Here is a 27,045-nt window from a genome sequence, read left to right on the forward strand (position 1 = left end):
CTCTGATCATCTTTGTGGCCCTCTGCTGGACCTATTCTAACAGATGAAATTCCTTCTTGTGCTGGGAACCCCAGACCTGGACGCAGTACTCCAAGTGGGGCCTCAGAAGGGCAGAGTAGCAGGGGACAATTCCCTCCCTTCACCTGCTGGCCACTCCTCTGTTGATGCAGCCCAGGATGCATTGGGCATTCTGGCCTGCAAGCACACACTGCTGGCTCATGTCAAGCTTTTCATCCACTAGAACCACCAAGTCCTTCTCTACAGGGCTTCTCTCAATGAGTTCTATTTTGAAAATGAGTTTATTTTGCATTCCTTATTTTTCCATGTTAGCTATTTCTTTGTGAGCTTTGTTCCCTAGCTATGGCCCATATCTTAAACTTTTCTACCCAGGAACAGGCTGGGCCATTGAGATACAAGGCTGGCTGCAAGTAGGTTGGACCTGGTACTTAGGGACATGGCTTTGTGGGTGACATTGGTAGTAGGGTGATGGTTGGACCAGATGATCTTGATTTCAACCTTAATGATTCTATGATTCTAGGTGAGTGCAACAGCAGGCAAAAAGATTTATGGTATTTCCCTCCAGTAGTAATTTTATTGTAAGCTCTGTTGTACAGGTAAGAAGCAGCAGCATGACAACTCAGAGAAGTACAGTCATTATGTACCTTTTTCATGCCACAAATGGAAGCAAAATGAACAGTTGGTATTTCAAATGTCTAGATATCCATGAGACAGTTGACTTCAATGTTTCCAGTAGTAATTATTTCAGCAGTCTGATAAAAATCATCTCTACTGCACATTCAATATAGAAAAATATATTCACTGTCCTTTCCTGCCTGTTGATATAACCCAGAATTTACCACCATGTTCACAATGTATTTTCCATGTACTATACCACATTCCTGAGCAGCAGGTAAGCAGTGCATTGCTGGGTGGTTGCTGTTGGAGGTATGTGATGAATGAGATCAAAGGCTGCTTAGTTTCAGACAGCCCAGAGCTCAGCAGTTACTCTGGATATGCCAGCTGGGGCTCTCTGCATGGAGTGACAAGGTGGTGGGAACACTTCTCTGCTGGGACCTGCTCTTCCTTCCTTCCATCCCAAAGGGAAAGCTCTACTGTATACAGCAACTGTTTACACCTGTCTCTTTCTAACTTATTTTTAACACATTGGCAAAATCTGCACTTTGCTCCCTGCATCAGAAATGTCCAGGACATGCATGAACCATCCTACCCCAAATGCTACTTCTCTGTGCTGTTCCCACAGATAACAAGCACAACTTTACACTGACCAGTTAAATGGCTAGTACCATGCAGGTATGCACACAGGAAAAACAGGACCAAAGCTTGACTTTCTGATATCCCTGTGGTAGTGGGCAACAGAGCTAACAGCAGGATTAACCAGGCGTAGTTCTCATCTCACTGACAGGGCACTATAGACCACTGAAATTTTCCTCTGGATCTATTATATCGAAATATAAGATAATGTTTCTACTTAAATTCTTGATAATCAGCCAAGAGCACTAAAGTCCTGGCCAGCTGGCCAGTTCAAAAGACATTGCTCTCTCCTCTTCTAATTTAAGTTTTATCACAGCATTACTTTAGAAGCAGCAATAGCAGGACCAGGGTTCATAGTATCCATTCAGGTTTCAGTTTGCAATGTGGGAAGTGAGTGACTCTAATATCAATGATCTTGAAGCTACCTGCACCAGTTCACCTTTACATTAACTTAGGAAAAAAAAAAAAATGTATATATATTTAATTTATTGATAAGAAATTCAGTTTTTATGGCTTTTTTTTTTTTTTTTTTTTTTTTTTTAGTAACCAGATGTGTACTTGAATTTCCTGAATTTTATGTATCATCTGGATGAAGCATCTGGATCCACCTCATTGTGTAGCCTTTACTGACACAAAATATTTTGGACTGGCAGGTAAAGGAAACCAGAATCAGCTGGTAGTGTTCTGCTTGCTCCAAAGCCTGTTGGATTGCCCTTAATGACTACATTAAGCTGATCGGAAGCAGAGGGAAGCTGGTAGCTATGCAAGATACTGGACTTGCTTTCTGATCCCAGCTCAGTCAGAGTGCTATTTTCCTATATCTCTGTGAGCAGTGAATTCTCACTTGGACTCATCCAGGAGACAGAAATGTTTCTGTGTATGGAACTGGAAACATGGTCATTACTCAGCTAAAAAAATGTATCTGCCACTGGTGGAACCTGGAAGAACAACAAACTCACATTTCTATGGACTCCTAGCAAAACATAACCTGTTTTTTTTTCCCTGAAGATAAAGATAAATTTTCACAGACACAATGCAGCCACACCGTATTTATAGCTGCAGATGGCTGCTCTTTCCCCTTAGCCTCACAAGTATGTATATTAAACAATAGGAAACTCTGCAGAGGTGTTTTTCTTTGTTTTGTTGTATGTGAGCCTGTCATTTATGCACACCCTCTATGGAAAATATCCCCTCCCTTTTCTGCCATTTGAATGATGTTTCCCTTCAGGGGTATTCTTCTCTGAAAAGTCAAATTAATGTGTTCTGTGTGGTGTAGCATACAACAAATGCCATGAACTCCTCCCCTCAAGCAAGCTGAACAATCCCTGCAGACCTGTGCAGGCATCACAGGCCCATTCTTAATATTCCAGAAGTGACTTTTACAATTGAATGGGTTATATGGTATGTTGTGTGCTAGCAGTGTCACTGGCACTGTCAGAGTACAGCATCTTGATTTGATTGCACCAAATATCCTAATGTCAGAAAATGCATGGGAAATAGCGGCTGGGTTTGTTCAGTGCCCTAAATTAACATGCATAACTGGAAGTGATCAGAGGAGCATCTTGAAGATGATGCAATGGTGTTGGTGTTGGCCAAGATGAACACTCAGAAGATCCATCTTGTCTGGAAACCTTCTCAGCACAGATAACATTTCCAAAAGTGTATCACACCAGATTTCTACTTTTCTTATAAAGTGTGATTAATATAAAAATGGATAATTTTTTTAGCACAGGATGGACATAATTTCCTTTGTTTCCCAATTTTGATCTGTTACTTTGAGGGCTGAGAGTGGTATTCAGGATTACCTTCACTTGCAGGGTTAATATGGACTTAATATTTCAGAAGCATAAAATGTTTTCCAGAGATGTGTGGAGATCTTCAGGGAAGAGAGATGCAGGAAAGGAAGGAAGCTCCATATAGTATTAAGCATTATCTTTTCACGGATCACTTAGGCAATCCATCTAGTTGCTCCACAGCAAAATAGTCTTCTGTTGTATTAACTTTTCCACATGGATAGTGGATGCTGAATATGCAGTATGCTACAACCCCAACTTTTCAAATCTAAACTCAGCAGTGCATATACAGAACTGTGCCAACGATGGAAATGTGTGAATTCCTGGCACCTGTATCAGTGTACTAGCTGGACTGCAAACCTTGGCACAGTCCAATGCTTTGTTCATGCAATCCTTTTCCAAGCCTGTCCTCATTAGCTCTGCCTTTCCTGTTGCAATGCAGATTGGTAGTCCACTTTGAAGGTTGTTCTCAAATTACCAAGCATCTCATTCAGAATAGAAATTTTACCTCCTTCTTCAGCAAGAGCAGCTACCACTGTCCATAAGTTAAATAGGTTTTAAATCTGTTCCCTGTAGATCATTACATGTCTATCATGGTTCTTCTTTATTCTAACTAGAATGATGAGGTTCATGAGTAAAAATATATTAGAAACCAGACAGACAAGGAAGGTCTGCAAACCCAAGCAAGTGAGTGTTTCAGACTTTATGTGTGCAAGGCTGTAGTTTTTCATTATATTTATGGGTTGTAGAAAAATCAGTTTCGCATCTGTTCACTGAAGAGACTGCAGAAAGCATTAATGTCTATTACTTGTCTGATCAAGCTATTTACAGCATAGAAGTGCAACACTTTTTTTTTTTTTTTAACAACAACAACGAAAACAAAACAAATCAAAACAAAACAAATATTGATTGCCATTCTTCCATTACCTTGCCACAGAGCTGCCCTAATCTCCTTCTGGGTGGTCATAAAAGATCTAGAGTCTGCAATGAGGCACAGATACATGTTCAGTTCAGATTATTCTTTCCAATGTACATGTGATCACATTTTTTTCCCAGTTAATTTTAAGAAATAAACTTTACTGTCAAATCCTGCCCTTATTAAGTAACAGTTTAGATATTTGATGCATTTTTAAATGACATTTTGAAGAAGTTTTCTTAAGATTATAATGGAGACAGTCTGTCAAGAATGCAGTGAGCAAAAGTGAAGGGGAACATTCCAACGGCATTACCAAGGCCCTCTGCAACTGCACACCCAGCACACAGGCTTTGCTTCATTATGCCTAAAGGTGTAAGAATAGCTGTGAACAGCTAATAAGAATCAATGCTATTGGAGACATCTGTTTCGGTTTTCATTTTTCAGTGTTATTAGTGCTTATTGGTACAAGGCTCAGGAATGTAGCCAATCCCTTTGAAGTTAAGTGTGTTGTAAGGCTAGAGGCATTGTGAGCCTTATTGATGACCTTGTGTGTAACCTTTCAATTAAACATCCACAGTGCATGGAATGAGAAAAGACCTCCAAAAAGTGAAGTCTCTTATACTGAAAATCACATTGCTGGCATTTCAATATTCATTTTAGATTTTATAAATTAATCCAAATAAATACTAGGCTCTTCAATTTTTCAAAATTCTTTAGACTTAAAAAGAAAAATCTGCGACTCTGGCCAGTGAATGTGCCACTGTTCTTTTAATTGTTGGTACATAATAAAAATCCTTAGTCTGTGTACAGTATAAGTAACAAGAGAAAAGAATGCTGTTTTCTCAAAAACTATATCAAAAACAAAACAAAACAAACAAACAAACAAACAAAAAATCGATACCAACTGGAGCTGAAATCAGCTGCCAATTATGTCATGTTTTCCTCAAAAAAGTTAGTCCCAGTCACATGCACCTACAACAAAAGCCTGAATCAGAAAGGGCAATTTGACATGTCAATAAATAGATCTTCATAACCTCCATAGATTAGAGTGAAGTTTTCTGAAAGAAGCATTCTGCTGATCACAAGGAAGTCAAAGCAGTCTTGGGAAACTAAGAGCTGTCCTGTCGCAGGTCAGACTCAGGAATGGCAGCACAATATTGTCTGATGGTCCTGAGCATATGGTGCTCTCTAGAGGCATCTCAGTGCAGAAGACAGTTGATTAAAGAGATTGTTTTAAAGGCAATGATAGTCTAATCTGGAGAAAGTTGAGAATGGTGAACTAAGCAGAACAATCACTATTTTTTAGTGAGAAAAAGCATACGTTAGATCCAAAAACAGGAAATCTTTTGAAACATCTGACAATCTGATAAATCTGTTCCTATCTCTAAACAGTAACCCCTATGAAAGGTACTTTCATCAGAACAAAGAGAAGGGTACCTATCTGTAATGCATTGTATACTGGGGAATATTTGGCTTCTGCTCACTCCTGGAGGACAGCACAAATTTTATGTGGTACTTCGCACAAATCTAATAAGTCTATTTTATTACCTATCAAGACGATGCAAATTCTTCCTAACTGTCTTGAAAATAAGGAAGTGATAGTGTCTGTGCACTTGTCCATTAAGGAAGCTGAAGTTTAAATGGTATGGAGTGACTCTGGTACCTGGTATGAATGACACCTAATGCTGACTACATGCAATATTAAAAAGTAAGTGTAGACAAAGAGAAGTGAAAAATCAGCCTTATGGCATGAAAAAAAAACACAGTGTGATAGGTGAACAGTGGCAGTGGTACTTTATCAGTGTTCATTGTTTCTCATTAGTAGTAGAGAAGACAAGCTCAGGTTTTCCAGCAATTGGTGTCAAGTTTGACCTCGTTCATTTTTTTAAATTATTCTTTTTCATAGAGTGATTAATACAATTATTTAATTGAACTTAAATGGAAAAAGTTACAAATATTAGCAAGAGCCAAAACATAATAAAAATGGGCCAAGAGGCAGATGAGAAAAGTGGCAGAAGTTAGTTAGCCTCAGGGAAAACACGTTACAGTCTACACATAAGCGGGAGAGGAATTATTTAGGATTGTAAAAGGAGAAATGATTGAAGGAATGAATAATGGGAAAACTTGGGCTGGCAGTGAACTCTGCTGGGCTGTGACAAAGTCTCATAAGCAATGGGTGGAGTATCTCACTAAGAGCATTTAAATCAAATAGATCAAGGTAGAGCATAAAATGTCTTCTGGAAAAAATACCTATCTTAGTCTACTGGGATGAGATAAGAGAGTTTACAGTGCCCATAAATTCAATCTGTGTTTTAGCACAGGCCATCAACTGTGATCTTGAGACATAGCTTGGCTTTCAGCTTTAGAGAGGACAAAAACAGTTGCTTTAGGGTTATCAAACATTGCTAGGTAAGAGTCCTGATAAAGCCTACCCCCGAAATTTCCTAAACAACTGTGAAGCTATCCTGTGATGAAGCAACAAATTTATGTGTGTACAGAAGTATCACCAGGGTGTAAAATTTTTAGGGTCTTCTCTGAATATGGCTTTCAGAGGGAAATTTACAGAAGAGAGTATATGACTTGAAGGGAGCTGGGTCTGACTGAGGTGCCCATAAGGCTAGTTAATTTTAATTTTTGTCAATGTCTATCTTCTGTGAGAGCATGTGAATAGATTCAGATTTGTTCTTACCCCCAACTTTGCCCAAAAAACATATATTTTCTAATGCCTACTATTAGTCCAGGACATGATACCATGCAGCACCCATCTGTGAATCTCTAATTAAGTATTAGTGACACTTGCATCATGCTTTACTCATGTTAGTCAAGATGGAGATGGGTACTTCCATTGTGTTAAATGTCATTTTCTGTTTCACCATTATGTGAATGTATTCCTTCCCCTGGCAGATGACCATACAATGCTATACGGGAACAGCTTTTCTGAACATCAGTAGTGTAGACTTAAACTCACTCTGTGCTCTCACAGGATGATTCTTTCTCTGAATAAAATCATATGTATGCACACAATTATCTGACCCTGTTGTAGTTAAACCCAACAGGCAGCTAAGCACCACACAGAACTTTGCTCCCTTCCCTCTCCTTCCCAGTGGGATGGGAGAGAGAAGCTGGGGGGCGGAGAGGGTGGAAGGTAAAACTTATGGGTTGAGTAAAGACAGTATAATAGGACAGAAAATGAAAGGAAAATAATGATAATAATTATGATAAAGGTCTATAAAAAACTGATGCACAATGCAATTGCTCACCACCTGCTGACTGATACCCAGCCAGACTTCAAGCAGCACCCCTCCTCCAGCTCTGGCCAACTACCTCAGTTTATTGTTCCACATGATGCCATATGGCAGGGATACCCCTTTGGCCAGTTTGGGTAAGCAGTCCTAGTCCCCTCACAGCTTTTTGTGTACCCTCAGACTCCTTGCTGGCGGGGCAGTATGAGAAGATGAAAAGTCCTTGGCTCAAGGTAAGAACTGCTCTGCAACAACTAAAATGTCCCTGTGCTATCAGCATTATTCTCATCCTAAATCTAAAACACCTAAATCTAAAACACGAGGTACTAGGAAGAAAATTAAATACCAGTCAAAACCAGGACAGACCCCCCTCCCACCTTTATTAAAACTGCAGGATCAAAGTCAGTGTTTACATAAATCCATTAACTTAATCAAACTCATATAAGTTGGGAAATGAAAGAGGTTTAAAATTACTCTTAGTAACTCCTTATGTTTTTAAGCTAGCCAGGCTTTCAACACCATTCAAGGCTGTACTTGCAAAAATTCAGAAGTCTGGTCACCAAAACTCTCTGATAATTCTTTGCCTGAATACATGTGCTCGTTATAGAAAATGTTAACAGATACAGGAAAAGATAGGAACAGAACTGTGTTTTCATGGGGAGTCTCTCACACCAAAATCAAGTTTGATGTGAAAAATCTTTAACCAAAAAAGATTTTTAAAAGGGTTATTTGCTAGATGGCTTAATTCACAGAAAATTGATGGGGATATAAAATGAAAGCTGCAGAGTTCTTGTGGTGCCTTCTAGCATGGTTAACCCAAAAGAAAATCAGAGTGATTTTTCTAATTTGCAGGCATCATCGCTGAGGAAAAACAAATGAACAAACCAATTGAAATGATGATAACAATGATGATTTTTTAGAAAACAAAACTCTCCTGATTATTATTATTTTTTTAATTATGTATTCAGGCACATACGCTTTATTAAAACATACTGGCACCAGGAATGGAAGCATTTTTTTGTGCTAATAAAAATAACAGATGTTGCTGAAAACAAAATTTTGCTCGAAGCCTCCATAGAGGACATTTTATTCCTTTTAAATGACAAAATGGAAATGTACAGTAGGAGCAGTAAACATTTCTTGATGGATTATCACATTCAAATTTCTTCAGAAAAATGCAGACATGAAGAGAAACAAAATGGAAATCAGTATACCTCAAAGTTCTTAACAGAATGACCAGTAAAAACAGGAAAATGTTATTCTTAAGGGGAGAACTGGTACAAACTGGAGCCCCATTTATAGGTACATATGGAAATATTTTATCCAACTTCCAAAAGATGTTTAGTAGCTTCTAGTCTTCCAAAATATTGGGAATACCTATGTTCCTTTATCTTGTCAGAGACAACTGACAAGAAAGAGATCCCTTTTTATTATTATTATTGTTGTTGTCATTATTATCATTGTTATCATTATTATTAATAAGCTATGGCTCACAGTTTTATATCGTTCATATGTGCTTACTGATATGGGAATAGGGTAAGTGACTGGTAATTATTCTGCACTGGATAGATAAAATAGCATACATATTTGGTTGGAGCTATACAACAGCACATTAAGCATTTCTGTTATGCTGCAGAAACACAGATTTACTTAAAATTTGTCCTCATTCAATGCATACATTCAGGAACCCTTGAGTATCAATAATAGCAACAAACCAAGTAAAGCTACTAAGGGATTTTTTATTATTATTTTTTTTTTATATCAAAAAAAGTAGTCTATATTTTTAAATTTATTTTTTACCTTCTAGACATCACTGAGTTGCTGTTTCCCAGTACAGACAGCAAGGAGATTTTTTAAGCCAGAAATTCATTTTCTTTGATAACCTGTGTAAGAATGCACATACATTTTTTTCATCTGATGACTGGTTAAGAAGAAGCAAGATGGCACACTGGGACAGTGGATAGAAATGTGGAACAAAAAAAAACCTAGCCCACCATGAAACTGGAAGGAAGAAAACTGCACATTCCTGTGCCTAGGGCTTCTTCACACCTCAGTATCCTTAATTATGTTCCAGGATATTTTGGCATTCCTTCTATTTGCATTTAGATCTTTCATCAGGAAGTTAATGTTCTCAGCACAAGTAATATCTCAAACCCCATAAATCCTAATGTTTAATACGTTAACGATATAGAGATAAGTATTTAATTTTATTTTATGCATGACAGAGAAACCAATGACAAATAGCACTGAGTAATATTTATGAGTTCCATGCCTGGAGGAATTTTAAGCACCTTAAATTATTGTAAATTTTGACAAGGTGCATACATTGAGGACTTTATAAAACTTTATGCATGTAACTACAACACTGTTCTTCTCCCTGCCACAGTTCAGCTCCTGATTTTTTGAGCTGCTGTGATCACAAAAATGTATCTTCCCAGTCTGAAATAACCTGTGAGAATGTCTCTAACTGTCCTGCTTGATTTCACTCTGGCCTGCAGCTACCAGCTGTGTTCTAAAATGTGCCATGAAAAGCGCAATAAGAAAAACTGTCAGAGTGTTGTGGAAATAGCACAAGGGATTGATGATATATTCATCATGGCTAGAAACAAAAAAAGGTTCTTCTTTCCTTCTTTTCTTTCAATATTTTCATATTAACATTACATGTTCTGCATCTTCCCTTCTGAAATCCCTTCCCAGCTACATGAAGTGTCTTATAGGAGTGGCCAGAGTGGCTGTCCTATCTGTTTTTGGGAAACTCCAAATTCCTATAAGATAATTAAACAAAAACCTGGTAGGTAGAACATTCATATTCATCTGCTAACCATTCGCTTTCATGAGTTTCTCAAAGTTCAGCTGCAGTCAGATAAAAAACTTTTCGTAGGCACAGACTGGTTGCTTGCTGAATATTAGCTGGAGGAAGAAAACTTACCCATCTGTAAATACCACACCAATTTCTGTGAGTGTCTTAAAACAGTCCATCAATGAAGAATGAAGAGCTACAGGAAGAGAAGACTAATGATAATGAGGGAAATTTATCGGAAACCATTTAATGTCTTGGATTCTCAAGTTAACCTTATATCTGGATTCAAAAGAGAAGTAACAAATGTCCTTGAAGTACCAATTCCTCTCAAGTTATTGTATTTGGCTCTATTGGTGGTGGCAAATTGAAATTGTGTCAAATTGGAATTCTGTGCCTTGATAGGCACAGAAAATATTTACAGATACTAACAACAGAGAATGACTAACTTGTGCAAAATGACACAGTCACCAACCACTATCATTGACAAAGGGCACCCTGGAAGGTGCACTAACTATACACAAGACATAAAAGATGTTTTCTGATGCACTATTTTAAGAACACTGTAATGAAGAGGAGATGCCAGAATTAATGGAAAGTAACCTGCTACATGAATAAAAAGGGGGAAAAACAGTGAACTGTCTATTTAACCTCAAATAGGTTTTCCTTTGAAAAAAACATGTTTAGAACAGAGGTAGTGGTTGGGTTATAAAATAGGCATGATTTTGCATCTGGGATTCATGACATCATGTAACTAAGCATGATGAAATGAAAAGGGGGTAGGAGGTAGGAATTTTTCTGTTTGGAGTCATGTTTAGACCAGTGAAGAGGTAGTTCCTCCAATCTAGATATCAAATCTCACCACTCATCCTGTTGTACTGCTGCACCACATCAACATAAACCAAGTGCAGTCCATGGTCTCTGCATAGCAAGATGTACAAGACATATGTACTAGGATATTCACTTTTGATTGCAGAAGAGTTCTGCTGGCAGAAAATGTAGCAGAACCAGTGTCATAGTCCTGCTTAGCAGGACTGCCTCCTCTCTTCCCTCATAATATAAGCAAACTATTTGTTAAAATAAATAAATAACAAAACCAAAATAACTAAACAAACAAACAAACAAAATCTACTCCCTCTCCACCCCCAACCCCCAAAAAAATAAATAAAGAAAAAGAGAAAACACTCCCCACAGCTAGAGTCCTTTTTCCTCTTTTCCTTAAGGGCAAGTTACACAGCTTATATTTTGGATGGAACCCCTGCCAACAGAAGCTGAGATTTGTTTTCACTCTGTTAATCAGGCGTGGCAGGAAACTGTTACCAGTTGTGCACAATACATCTAGTTTATTCCTTTCTCTGTTCTAAATGTGCTTGGATTTATTAAGGTACAGAAGACTTTGAGAAATGTGATGTTGTGGGCTTGCCAAAATAAACCACAAGTGATGATGAAGCAATAATGTATTTAAAAATGTGTCATGGAACAGACAAGCTGCAAAATCTATTTCCTATATAATTTTTGTGGTTATCTGTTCAACAGAAAGAGATTGAACTTCATACAAACATGTACCTCTTCTCAGGCTTCTGAAAGCATCACCTCATCCCTGATCAAAGGACCAAGGAAATAAATACTGAAAATAACACCACCATTGTCTTCAAGATGCTGCTTATGTTCACACCCTCATAATGCACTTGTGAGACGGTGAAGTTCAGCGTTTACTTTGCAGGAGTCTAAAGAGACCATGGAGTGTCTGCATGTGTGCCCATGTCAGAAGGTTGGAGGACTTTTTAGCATGTTGTGCTATGACTGAATGACACTGGTACAACCCAGCCATTTGGCTTTTAATGTCACTATTATTTGCACACTGATGATACGGCCATTTAGACTGAGAGAAATATTTCTGAAGCTGAAAGAGTTGTGCTGGAAAGAAACCACAGCAAAATTAAAATATACAAGCCCTGAGAGCTAGGAATAATCTACTAAGAAAAGGAGCTTCCTGTGTCTGCATGGCACTACAGTAATGCCAGCTGGTTTAAGGAGGTGATCCTTCCGCTCTACACAGCACTGGTGAGGCCACACCTGGAGCACTGTGTCCAGTTCTGGGCACGCCAGCACAAGAGAGATGTGGACTTACTGAAGAAGTCCAGCAGAGGGCCACCAAGGTGACCAAGGGGCTGGAGCACCTCTCCCGTGAGGAAAGGCTGGAGGAGTTGGGCCTGTTCAGCCCAGAGAAGACTAGGCTCAGAGGGGATCTTATTGATGTCCATAAATACCTGAAGGTAGGGTGCAAAGAGAACAGAGCCAGGCTCTTTTCAGAGGTGCCCAGAGCCAGGACGAAGCAATGGGCACAAACTGGAACACAGGAAGGTCCATCTGAACATCAGAAGTGCTGCTTTACTGTGTGAGTGACAGAGCACTGGAACAGAGAGGTTGTGGAGTATCCTTCCTTGGAGATCTTCAACAGCTGCCTAGACATGGTCCTGGGCAACCTGCTCCAGGTGGCCCTGCTTGAGCAGAAGGATTGAACCAGATGACTTCCAGAGGTCCCTTCCAAACGTAACCATTCCGTAGTTCTGTTACACTGAGAGGGACTGTTTAATGCTGCAGTATGCACTGCTGATCCGTTGACACAGCAGCAAACTCAGCCTCTCCTCTCTGCTTGTTGGTTTGATCCTGTACTTGGCATCTTCCCTTTCAAGACTGGTTTTCTAAAAATCTAACATAGATATATGTATCTAATTCTATTAATGTATTTTTAATTCTCTTTTCTAACTGAGCAATGGAGATTGGCTGATTCTTGCCTGCTCTCACTATGTTTTGCATTTTGGGTGAGAGACATGTACATAACAGGATTTAAATAGTAGAATTCTGTTGCACTGCGTGCCCATCTGTAGCTCATTTTCAGCTTGTTCTAAGGCTTCAACTAACGAGTGTGCTGACGATAGAGAAAAAATAAAACAAAATTCAGAATGTTTGTGAAACACTGTTTCTCTTGGCAAGGAAGAAAGCATGGGCTGCCATGGGGCTGTGCCTGGTAAGCAGGAGGAGCCGCCCTCCATCCTCCCTGATGGGCGTCAAGTGGGCAAGCAGGGGAAGTGCCATGGTGTGTGCCTGGGAAGGCTAAGAGTGACTTGTGGGAGCATGAGCAGTATATGGGAAAACAGCTTCTTGGCTCTGTGATGTTTAGCACACTGCCACCCACATGTCACAAGCCCTGTGGGGAAACACTGCCCATGGGCTCCATTTCCCACCTTGCTGGGCTGATAATTAAAATGTTTTATAATGCATAATTTCAATTAATGTAAAACTGATACAGACAGCACTGCTGAGTTCTTAAATTTAATAGCTACCAGATAAATGTATTTACATAGAGGCTGTACTGCAGAAACAATGGCAAATATGAAATAAAATAATTCAATTAGTAATAAAAACTCTGAGCTGTTGTGTGAGGACAGCACAACTGTTAATCATGATTATGATTTGAAGTTCATCTATGAGGTGAAGAAGAGTTAAGTAAATTACCAAAAGTCACACAGCATCAGGAGTCCTTAATCTGACTTTCTGCTTACTTCTCACTTAGCCACTTCTTTCAAAGCCCATTTTAAAATTTCCTCTTTTGCTCTCATTCTCAAAAAGCATCCTACCAAAATCACAGGCTGTCCAGGGCGTGCATGTGTTGAAAGTATTGCTTTGAGCTTTTGTTTTTTAAACTCTTCTCTGCTCCAGCTAGTCTGTCTCTGCTGTCAGTGCTATTTCTACCCACTGTTCTCAAGATCAACAAGCAATGAAGAACAGAAATAGGAACACAGAGAAAAATCCTGCAGTATATCACAGGAAACTTTGGGCTAAGATTGTGTTTCATTATCAAAAAGAGAAGCTGCTCAAGGGTAATGAGGGAAAGGGAGAGGTGCCAAGAAAGAAAGTTCTTAAAATTAACTTAAATTAAAGATCCCTGGAAATTAAATTGAGCTGCAATTAACTGTTTTTTTTGTTTGTTTGTTGGTTGGTTGGTTTTGTTTTGTTTTGTTTTGTTTTGTTTTGTTTTGTCCTTTTCTACAGGAAAAGGTGATCATTTTTTGCATGCTAAAAATCTTTAAAAACAGAGTTGTGGAGGAAACGGATTATGGAACAATCAATGATAGTTTCAAGGATAAGCAATAGTGATTGCACTTTCCAGCACTGGTCCAGTCAAACTGATAAGGATCAAACACATGTCCGATCAGATGCTGGGGGAGCTGGAAATGAATTGGAGCCACTTAGATTCCCTGTCAATATGTGTGCACAGAAGCAGCTCATGCAGTACCAGGCCTGCATCACTGGAACATCTTCACTTAGGAACAGCCATGTATGGAAGCCACTAGGCTGTGCTGGCTGAGGTCAGGCACCTGAGAGATTGCCAACTCCTACTGTTGTCTGAGGCTAAGCAAGGACACTCATTGGTGGGCAGTTGCATCCAAAGGGTTGATATCAGTGCAATAAATCTGTGTTTGGGTCTGTTGTCTACTGCTATGAAAGATCAGGTCCAGGCCACAGGTCAGGCAGTTTTCACTAGCATCCACATATTTAAGAAAAATGAATAACAAAACATAAAATTTATCCTCTATTTGGTTTGTTGGAAATCTTGCAAAGATTTTTAAAAGCATATTTCAAAGCTTTTCTTAATGAAGATGCATGATTCTCTTGCCTTTCTTCACAGCCTTAACTGGATGAAATAAGGATGCTGACACTCTGTAGCCTCTGTTCAAGTGACTGAGTTACTTGTGTGTGAAAGAGGAAATGTTAAGTGTTTGGAGCAGGGGCAGACTGGTAACCAAACAGGGTTTAAGTCTTATGAGGCTTTATTTCTCTACTGTCTGAACTAACAAAAATATTTTGGGGGAAGAATTTTCCTGCACTCCTGAACGAGTGTTGCAAGAGAATATTTAAAATATTTCTGTCAGTGCCTTCTAGCACTAAAACTAATTAAGTTGCTTTCATGTCTTGGAGGACTGCACATTCTTGCTTCCAGCAGGATGGCAAAGCGCCGGCACTGCCAGGAGATCTGTGTCAATGTGTGAGGTACCTCTGCAGTAAAAAGTAAATGACAGTCAGCAATTGGTAGCTGGTGCTTATAATATAGTCCCAAGAAGCTAAGACTGATGTCTTCTGGCAGCAGATTTGTTTTGGTTAAATATCTTTTTTCTTTAGCCAAGGAAAAATACTCATACAAAAATTACTTGATCCACTGCAGAAGAATAGGATTAGTATCAGGAAAATGTTTCTGGTAGCAGGCTTCTCTGATACAAACCTCTGTCCCTGAATAAGATTCATTCTTTCCCACCTGAGCTGATGGGAAGTTCCTGGTCTTAGTGTACAGACTGCTGCTGTTGTGTTGTATTTACTCTTGTGTCCTTTTGCCAGGGTTCAAGAGTTCTTCCATAAAACTCCAGGCTATAGATCCTGATATAAGTAGCCTATGTTGCTAGCTGTCCCAAAAGGGATTTTATAAATGGGGTGCTAGAGCCTTCATGAAATGCTTGTCAACCCAGCACTGCTTGCTTATTCCAGGTTCACTGGAAGGAGACCTCACTTCAATCTTCAGCCTGTCGTGGCAATTTCTTTCACACATTTTCTCTATCTTTTTTCCATAGTCATCTTTCAGTGAGTTCTCTCCAACACTGCCAACCAGCTCCTCCAGGCTGTGAAGTCTGGCGCAGAGAGAGACAAAGAGAGACTGAGTCATTTACAAAAACAAGGCACCTCCCATTATTTTAGCACACTGGAGTGGACTACTGCTGGGAGATCTTGAGTGCCAAACAATAAATGAATCCTCTCCGGTTAATCGTCACCCCTGCCAGTGAGATGGAGGTTGGTTGCTCTTGCAATAAAAGACAAAAGTCTTTTCTTCTGCTCTTTGTTGCCTGTAACAAAGCTGGTTGGATGCAGCTGGGATCAGGCCCACAGCTGATCCTCCTCTCCCCCGCCCCTGGTCCATTCCATTCAGCTCAGCTGGTGTCACCCAGACAATAGGAAAGCTGTGTTTGTTGCATCTCAGGATGTTAGGTCTATAGTTTGGACATTCTGGAATATGGATGTATTCTCTCCATTCACTGATGTTCAGGGGCTTGATACCTCTTTGTTTGGTTTGCTTCATTGTAAGGTAAAATGGAAGAAGAGATAGTGCCTCCACTTAGAAATATAGATGCATGGTGACATAAAAGGGATGAGAAAGAAATATTTCAGACACAAGACCTGAAACCACACTTTTGGTGGGGTAGTGGGAGCTAGTTATATGAGCTGTGCTTCACAACTGTAAGATTTTGTCAGGCAGGGTCCTTTTCGCAAAGCGAAGTCCTGGTCCATGTTCAGATAACAGATTGACCTGATGCAAGATATCAAGCTAATTTACCAGTTCTTCCTGGCCTCTGGCAGGTAGCTCTCCATGCAAGAGTGAACAGGCAGGTCTGACTCATCTGTAAATGGACAACCTGTCAGAAAATGATGATCAGAAAATAGTGTTCTGTTTTAGAGTGCTGGAACATTGCTTCCCAAAGTGTTTGATGTAGGTGCATTAAAAGAACAGGATAATTTTTTCCACTCTCCATTTCTGTATTTTTGTAGTTACTTTTCTCCCAGCTTAGGAGCCAGTAGGCATATCCTAGCAGGTCCACTTTCTCCCCACTTGTGTCTCAGCAAGAGATAGCTGTACAAAGTATGCCTGTCTCATTAACCCTGTTGTCTGGTTCCCCACAGTTTGCCCTACTGGTCCTTACAGCAAATCGGTGCATAGCATCCTCATTTCCTTAAAGCACACTGCTACCAATATCTAGCTATCCTTTGTGCAGTTTATCATAAGTGGTGGCTAAACTTAATTTATTCTGCATATCAGTCTAAGAAACCATCCATGTTCACAACTGCACTGAACATCTAAGATACAGTGCCAAATGCTGTGGGTTAAATAAAAATATGCCCTTTTCCAGACTATACCCAAGGAGCTAGAGAAAAGTCAGAACAGCAGTGGTCTCCTTCCTCCTCCTCTCTCCTCCTGAATAGCTGTTCTCATGCCTTCAGCACAGAGGGCAGTGAAGGCTGAAAAGCATCTTTAAAGAATCAGAGCCATAGAATGGTTTGTGTTGGAAGGGACATTTAAGTTCATCTAACTCCAACCCCCCCACCATAGACAGGGATGCCACCCACTAGATCAGGTTGCTCAGGGCCTCATCCTACCTGGTCTTGAACATCTCCAGGGATGGGGCATCCACACATTCTCTGGGCAACCTGTTCCAGTGCCTCACCACTCTCTAAGTGAAGGTTTTCCACCTAACCTCTAATCTAAATCTCCCCTCTTTTAGTTTAAACCATTCTCCCTTGTCCTGTCATTATCTGACAAAACAAAAATTTGCTCTCCATCTTTTTTATAAGCCCCCTTAAAGAGCTGGAGAGCTGCAATAAGGTCACCCGAGAGCCTTCTCTTCTTTAGGCTGAACAGCCCCAGCACTTTCAGCCTTTCTTCATAGGAGGGCTGCTCCAGTCCTCTGATCATCTTTGTGGCCCTCTGCTGGACCTATTCTAACAGATGAAATTCCTTCTTGTGCTGGGAACCCCAGACCTGGACGCAGTACTCCAAGTGGGGCCTCAGAAGGGCAGAGTAGCAGGGGACAATTCCCTCCCTTCACCTGCTGGCCACTCCTCTGTTGATGCAGCCCAGGATTCACTTGGCCTTCTGGGCTGCAAGTGTGCACTCCTGGCTCGTGTCAAGCTTTTCATCCACCAGAACCGCTAAGTCCTTCGCTGCAGAGCTTCTCTCAATGAGTTCTTCTCCTAGTCTGTAGTCTTGTCCCGGATTGCTCGGGTGCAGCCCCTTACAGTAAAGGGCTGATTTGAGTTGTGTTTACCTATGCACACACTAGTAAATCTTGAGACAAATGTTTTTTTACTTTCCCAACATAACCAATTTCAAATTCTCTTGCATATAATGTTAAAGGTATGAATGACTCTTAGTCCATTTATGATTTTGGACTAAAGTGTTTCCTGAGTTTTGGATGTCATTGGATTATTGATAGTTACGGTGTTCTATCTGCATATGAACACTTGTAGTCCCTCTGCAAAAGCACCTAGAAGCCTGTGGAAATTGAATATATATTCAGAACTCAACAATTCTTTCCAGAAATATTCTAACATAGCAGCAGAATTTCATCACCTACCTCAGCACCAAATTCTTTTCAGATCTTATCTTTTCCAGTCATAAGCTGGAAAAGATGCATGATACAATATCTTACCAGTGCTGCAGGGGATGTGACTCCATATGTAATTTGTGAGATAGATGTTGGGAGTGTCCCTAACTAAAATTATTTGAGGATAAAACTACTAAGCACAGTGCTGAAATGGTGGATCACCCCCTGGCCTAGTCTAGGATTTCCAGAGAGCTTCTAGGATCTAAGTTGCAAAATGCTACTGAATATCAATTAAAATAGTGTGTCTAACTCATTTCCCTGAAACTCACTGCTCATCCTTCCCATCACATTCCTTTCAGCTTTTGGGTTGTGATTACATTAAAAATCCTATAGACTTTGATGATACCAGACAACATTGCTAGAGCAACCAAAGTATGAAATACTTTGTATTTGAATAACTTTGTATGAATAACTGGGCTGACAGGGCAAACTGAAAAATTCAGTGTCATCCCTGATGTACAGAAGATAGCTAGACTCAGAGAAAAGTGCCTTTGTGCCTAATCAGCTCACACTGCATATTTGTTCAGGTAGAAAACAGAAAAAGGAACATCTTGGACTGTAGGATTTTTTTTTTTCCCTCAACAGTTTTCTGTTATGGTTCTGCTCTGAGGATTCTGTGAGAGGCAAGGGGTGGAGGGAGGCTTTAAAATGTGTTTTGTGTGTGTAGCCTCAGCTTTCCATGAAGCACTGAGCATATAATTTTTTTTTAAGAACTAGTCTCTTACTAGTGTATAGTCTCTCACTGTCTGAATAATGTTATCCCTTCCCTAGACTTGCACTGAAATTAAACATTAGTAATACTGAAAGCTGACTGAAAACCATGCAGTGTTTCACCAGAATCCAGGGAGGAAAAAGTTAGTCCATGGAGGTATTAGAAGAAAGAAAAATATTTCCTGCACAGGAGTAAAAATTTGTGATGGGTGTCACAGTGAGATCTAATAAGTGCTGCATTTACAATTTTTTTGGTATTGTTTTTGGTTTTGTTTTCCAAGTTCAATTGAACATTATGTGTTTTTGCTTGTTTGTTTGTTTGTTTGTTCATAATAAAGGTGTTCCTGTTATTCAGCTCTTTATCTGTGTGTTGTTTCCTCTTTTTTTACCCACCATATGGCAAGTGTTTTTTGTTCTCTCTATCCTGTTTAGCTTACATGTGAGATCACATACAAAAGAGTAGGATGCAAATTACACGGCAGTAATGTTCTTTATTAGAAATCCATACATACACAGAAAATTTACTGTGATTGATTATGTAACATAGTGCTTTATAATTTTTTGTTGCAACTTAAGACTATTCAAAAGACACTTTTAAAAGGGAGAAAGATTGCAATTATTCTCTATGGCATTGTTTGCTAATGCTTTATTACTAGTGGATTATATACAATTCTTCATAGCAAATTATTAAAGAATAAATTGGTCTTTAATAGGAAATTATTAAACCACTCGAAATAGAATCTTAGTAGGAGATTTTTGAAAATGAGTATTTCAAACAAATATTTGAACTCCATACTTTATATATACTTCTGTACTCTTGCACTCAAAATTCTTGAAGTTTATATTCTATTAAACCTTTGAATTACTTGCCTATTATCTCAGTGCTATGTGAAGTATCATAGTCTCTGTCAAATGAAATATATCAGCAGAGATCAAAGCACTCGTATGCTGTCTCAACATCAAATTTTTGTGTCCATGCCGAAATGGCAGAAGAACATATCTTCACACTTCCTTCCCAGTTTGTTTAAGCTCCCAGTCTTACACAAAATTTCATCCTTGAGTTGCAGTTATTTGTGGGATTGACCCTGTTAAGCTCTAGCTGAAACATATCTCAGAGTAGGGACCACTGATCTTCCTTCCTCAAGTATCCTCTGCTGCCTCCACCATTTCTCCTGCAGCTTTGTGTGTTTGTGAAGGAGCCACCTGATAACTTCATGAGCTCAGGTGCTGTTGACATCAAAGCCACTACTGGGTGGAATAGGACACAGTCCAGCTACCCATTTAATTCCCAGCTTCATAAAGGGCATTGCAGTCCACACAGAGCTTCCTGCTGCTGTGCTAAGTTCAGTAGCAAAACTGAGCCAAATGCTGGCTCAGGAGCTGGGCTGGACAAATCCAAAGCTGTTGCTCTTACATTTTTACAAGAGCCATAGCCACTGCTGACAGGCACATCCACAGGTGACCTAGGCAAGCAAACTGATAATAAATCAAAGAGATGGAATAAAAAAGTTTCCTATTTGCAAATGCAAGATTTGGGGGAGAATATTCACACAGCAGTTTAGAAACTAGCCTGATGCTTAAAATTCAAGTATTCTTGCTGTCACAGTAGAACAGTACTGGTAATGTGCAGGACTCAGATTCAAAGCTCCCTGATGGCAACAGAGATGTCATGTGGATGTCTGATATATTCTTGGAAAGTGAGATATCAGCTTATCTATCTCTCTGGATCAGCCTATTCTGTGTGACTGTGGCAAGGTTTTAGTTGCAGGGGACCATAGGCTATGGTCAGCTGTGGGTGCTAACATAGGGCAGCTTCTAGATTCTTTTCAAAGTCACCCCTATGGCCCCCTGCTACAAAGACTTTGCCACATAAACCCACTACAGTGACATGCACAGTTTCCTTCTGGCCTGGAGAATGAAAGTCCTAAATGCTTTCAAAGCATATGGGACTCCTGATTACAACCACAGCCTGATGAGTTGGCACATTAACATGGCTGAAGGAACTCCACTGGCACCATCAAAGAGCAAAAACTATGCCATTGGCAGGCATAATAATTTAACCTACTGCTACACATTCTGTAGTATATAAAGACTTTGGCAAGAGACACATTAAGAATTATGATAGCTATGTTAATTTGTTAATCTGGAGATTAACAAATATTTTACCTGTTTTCAAAAGGGGCTTGCTGGGTTAATTATAGCTAAAAGTATTCCTGACATCCACAAATGCAACCTGTCTCTTCTCAGATTTCAATACACTTTGTCCTAATTTAATGATTGAAAGTATGGAGGAAACAAAAAGTTTCAACTGGCATCTACCTGCTTTGGTAGTTGAAAAATTTGTCCATTTGTTAGTACATGTGAAGAGGTTGGGCAGGTAGTGTGTGTTAAATTTAGTCTCTACACCAGTTTCTTTCTGTACCTGTTTAGAATAAATAAATCTAAATTTTCTAGACTAATTACAGCCAAAAATAGACCATGAAGACTGCAGCACAGCAGAAAATAATAATATGTAGGTGGGAACTTGTACAATGAGTATGGACATTTAGAAGAGGACATTCCTCACCCTCCCTAATTTTACTCATAGAAACTGAGTGCACATTGAAATTGTGTACTTTTGTGTGTTGAATTTGTGAGCTGTGAAACTGAAACATTGAAATTCTGCTCATGGCTGTGACTGACTCAGGATGCTCAGAGTGAGTATGATGTGCTTGATATGGTTGAACAACAGCTGTTTTCATCAGAACTGTGTTTATGGAGTCATCACAGGCAGATGTATATTGACTGACTAATAGACAATACAATGAATTCTGGAACTGTGACAATCAACCATCCTATGTAGTACATGCACCTACATTTCTGACCTGAGATACAAAACTAATGCAGTAGTGTATGGGTTGTGTGAAAAATGTAGCACTGATGTGGTCTGATCAGGGGTGGAGTTTTGGAAGCCACTCTTTGACAGAGGGACTCCAGCAAGGCTAATGCATGTATAAGCCCAGGGCTTCTTTTTAACTAACAACATTGCAATACTAATATGAACAACTTCATCAGATGTTGTTAAGTGTGTTAAGGGACAGATTAGATTACACAGCAAGTCATAACATTCCTTTTGAGGCATGAATCTGATGTCCCCAAGATGAGTTATCTTGGAGACACACTTATTTTTTTCTGATGTTTGAACAAGAGCCAGGCTTACCTGCATTTGCTTTGGTGTGTTAGAACTTTGATACCCTCACCAACAAGACATCAAATTACAAAATAAAATTTAGATATCTGTATCAGCTTACTGATATTATATATATATATAAAAAAAAAAAAAAAAAAAAAAAAAAAGAAGGAAAAAAAGGATAGAAATTAGTTCAGATGTTTATATGCATTCTTAGAAGCACAAGTTGGGGGACCAAAGTCTGTTGCAAAATCCAGGTGTAAATGATTAACATTAAAATAAAAATAAAATAAATTAAAATAAATTAAAATAAAATAAAATAAAATAATAAAAATATAAAACAAAAAATATATTTTTATATAAAAAAATATAAAAAATATAAAACAAAACAAGATAGGAGACTATCTTGGTAGATAGTAAGATAGGCACTATCTTACTTGGACATAGGATTAGTAGAAATTAAGAGAGTCAATTAAGGCCAGACCTCAGAAGTGCCATGAGAACAGTGCATAGGGAATAGCCTATTAACTACAGGAAAAAATAGTAAGCAAGCTGGAATTTGGAGCAGACTAGGAAAAGAGCTGGGAAAGATTCAGACCCCAGAATCTGTAGTCTGTCAGGAGGAACAATTGATAAGTAGCACATATGGAACAGTAATGAAATGAATTTTTTGAAGCCTACTACCCTTTGGAAGCAGGACTACACTTCAGAATTCCTGTTCCAGAACAGACTGCTAGTCTGGGAGTTGACTTCACCTGCCACCACAGATAACAATGTGAGTCTTTTAAACAAAGAGGCCAGAAAGATCAGTTATTTTACTGCCAGAGTATTACCAGCATTGATTGTGGACTTGGGACCTGTTTGGTTATGGCTGTTGATTCCTTAGAAAAGGACAAGGTCTCTGGTGCACGCACACACACACACACGTACACACAGAGCATATCCAAGCACAAACTCTTTGCTTCCTTTATGAAAGAAGCGTCAAGAGTTACTGTCTGAAATTGCCTGCAAGAAGCATTTGCCTGAATTAAGAGTTTTCCAGCATTAATCAGGGTGACAGAGCTGTTAGATCAATAAGCTGCTGAACTGCATGCTGTAAGTGGTGAGAAGAGCTGGTCAGTAATACCTTTCACCCAGGAGACATATCAAAGGAAAGCCAAAAAAGCAGTGTGAGAAAGTAAGGGAAATAGCCACTGAGGATGGCCACTAAATAAAATAGCCACTAAAAGATATTTGCTAAATTGTTTTTTTTTATTATTATTATTTTTTTTTTTTTTTTTTCCCATGCTGAAAATAGTAAAAACAAAAGTCATCATATGAAAGTGAGTTAGTTCAGTCTAGCAGTGATTTCTCTAGTACCAGTTTGGCTCTCTAAATTTTGTTCTCTGTGTTGAAAAAAAAAAAACTTCCCTGTGAATTCATCTATTGTTGCTCCTCCTTTGGGTACTTCAGTGAGTCTTGACTGGAGAGACCATGCTTACCTGAGATGGAGCCTGCCTGTTGATACAAATATTCTTTCTTATTCCTGCACCTGAAAATAAAGGACTTGCCCTGAACTCTTCCAAGCTAATTTTCTGGAGAATGAACTCACACAAAAACCAAACCTTGCAAGAGCAGCAATGTATCAATGTACCAATGATTTTTGCTCTGCAGGGCTAAGGTGCTGGAGAGGAGGTTGCCCTGTGGAACATAACTCTGTATTCCATCAGCACTCTTAGAAATGGACCAAAGGTTTGATGAAGATGTAACTGGAGAGCAAGCTTTTCCTTCTGCAGGCCACAGTGTTGTACAAGAAAGACCTGCATTTCTAATTGGGAAGAAAAAAAATATTTATACCTCATATATTGGAAAAATTGTTCAAGAACAGTTAATCCTTGAGAAAATCTTGCTCTGAAATGCAAGAGTAACTAGAGCAGAGTAACTAACTCACCAGAGGCCTACACAGACATCCAGAGGGACCTCAACAGGCTAGAGTGGTGGGCTGACAAAAAGTTCTCTACGAAATTTAACAAGAAGAAATGTAGAATCCTGTATCTGGAGAAGAGCAACCCCAGGTACCAGAGCACGTTGGGTGAATCCAAATGGAGAGCAGCTTGGCAGAAAATGACCTAGGAGTCCAAGCTGAACACGTGCTCTTGCTACTAAGAAGGCTAATGATATTCTCATCTTCATTGAGCAAATTATCACCAGCAGGTTCAGGGAAATGATCCTTCCGCTCTACACAGCACTGGTGAGGCCACACCTGGAGCACTGTGTCCAGTTCTGGGCACGCCAGCACAAGAGAGATGTGGACTTACTGAAGAAGTCCAGCAGAGGGCCACCAAGGTGACCAAGGGGCTGGAGCACCTCTCCCGTGAGGAAAGGCTGGAGGAGTTGGGCCTGTTCAGCCCAGAGAAGACTAGGCTCAGGGGGGATCTTATTGATGTCCATAAATACCTGAAGGTAGGGTGCAAAGAGAACAGAGCCAGGCTCTTTTCAGAGGTGCCCAGAGCCAGGACGAAGCAATGGGCACAAACTGGAACACAGGAAGGTCCATCTGAACATCAGAAGTGCTGCTTTACTGTGTGAGTGACAGAGCACTGGAACAGAGAGGTTGTGGAGTATCCTTCCTTGGAGATCTTCAACAGCTGCCTAGACATGGTCCTGGGCAACCTGCTCCAGGTGGCCCTGCTTGAGCAGAAGGATTGAACCAGATGACTTCCAGAGGTCCCTTCCAACCTTAACCATTCCTTGACTCTGTGATCTTCCGTGCCAATGCCAGTCTGTAAACCGCAGCTTCTTGCCGTATAGCATGTGACTTTGGCATTTGACAAAAACAGTAGGAAGTTTTTTTCCAGGCAGACATGGCAGGTTCTGCTCTTAATGTTTCCTGTTTCCTGAGTATGCTGTCCTTTCCTCCACTACAGGCGTTTTATTATGCATGCTGGATAACTATGGAAATGCTGATTTCGTGATGTCCTACAGGTGGAGCACATGGGGCACTTTTATAAAATACGCCTTACCTGGAAAACTGTTCCACACTATATCGATGTGCATAGACTGTGAATGTATTTTATGTCAGGTGGGACAGATCTCTTATCTTTTCATTGATCACAGTATGTATCCTAGATTCATAATCAATTGTATTCTGCATCATTCAAAGCCAGGTTCTTCTAAATTTGCTGCTGTCAGACAGGATGTGCTAGTAAACTTTGCACACCTCAGTAACAATGCTAATCAGTTTAACTTGTGTTTTCCTTTGTGTGTTATTTTTCATGCTCTTAGCAGTGATAACAAGTCTGGAGGACAAATGATGTAAAGACCTAAGTACAGAGGGGTGGACTATTTGATTTTCATACAAAATTGGGCAGGAAACACCATAAATACCCTTAGATTTTAAAAAATATAAAACATTGATTGTGTCAAAGGCATGCCAGCTACAAAGGATAAAATATGTTCTTTTCTTTTTAAATTGGTGCTTCCATTTCTTTCCCATAGCCACCCTTACAGTCCTTAAATATAAACTTCTTTTCAACAAAAGAATTTTTTCATTCATTAAACATTTCCCTGCCTTTTCTATCTGATCAGAATAACCAGCTGTACTGTTTGACAGCTTTACTGAAAATAAATTCTATTCCCTGAAAGGTAGTGCCTTTAAATGCCTTTTCTGATGGCAGCACTTCATGTTGTGAACAGAGACTACTTCTCTGAAAGTTACTGCAGAACTTACCTCCTTACAAAATCTTAGGGAGAACATGCTAAAACTTTTTTCCTCTACTTCTTTCTAAACTTAATATGCAATAGTGTGGTAAATACTTGCATGTAATTCAAGTTTCTTTTATAGCATATTAAGTGGGTTATTCGTAGTTCCTATTATTATGGTCTGGTTTAAGGCACTGTCCTGTTCATGTAGGGCTCTGTGACTCTGCTTGTGTTTTGATTCTGAACTGGCTACAACTCCTGGGAGCAGAAACCACAGTATGGACATGGGATGGGCAGTTCCCCATGCTCAGCTCCTATGGGCAACACAGATGTAACTGCCTAAAACTGCCTGGACCTTCATACCTGAGGACAAGGGAAAGCCAAATTGAGAATTCCACCTGCACATTGTTTCAGGAACTACCACTGCTGTATCAGGATATCACTAGCAGAGCCAGGATACCCAAATCGATAACGAAAAGCTGCCTCTCATTATTTAGTTAGAAGCTGTATGTGATCTTCAGACTCCATTCTGCCCCAGATAAGGATCTAGGTCAGACTTTGATATTGCAAAATAAAACTTGGATATATTTATTTAGGAGAAAATAAGGTGTAAGAAATCATCAGGTTGTCAGAGTGAAGCAAGAAAACTGTTTTTTATATGGTTATGAGTAAGGAAAGAGACAGAAAAATCAGGACAGGTTTATGGAAAATATTGTATTTCTGTGAGGATATTTTTGGGAAAAATTGGTCTTATTCAGACCAATGTTCTTGATTTTACCAGAAAAAGTAAAATAATGATTACCTAGAAATGTCTTTTCAGGTATTTTTTTTTTTTTTTTTTAAATTCAGATTATATTAAAATACTCATTTTGGATTGCTTTTTGGAGTACATCAAACACAGAACAGCCAGGTGGTCAAACGAGGTGATTCTCCTGCAATGTCTAATGTTGATACAGCCTCACTTTGAATATTATGTGTAGTTCTGGGCTTCACAATATATATATAAAAAAAAAATTAATCTACTTAAATGTATCCAGAGAAGGGCAGCAAAGCTGGTAAAATGGCTGGAAGGCATGTCCTGTGAGGAGAGTCTGAGGACACTCAGTTTGTCTCATCTGGAGAAAAGAAGTCTGAGAGGCAACCCCATTGCTCTCTACAAGTCCCTGAGAAGGGGAAGTGCAGAGGGAGGTGCCTGTCTCTGCTCCCTGATAACTGATGCCAGGACATGGGGAAACAGCACAAAGCTGTGCCAGG

Source organism: Aythya ferina (assembly GCF_964211825.1).
Source record: "Aythya ferina genome assembly, chromosome: 20".
Lineage (NCBI taxonomy): Eukaryota > Metazoa > Chordata > Aves > Anseriformes > Anatidae > Aythya > Aythya ferina.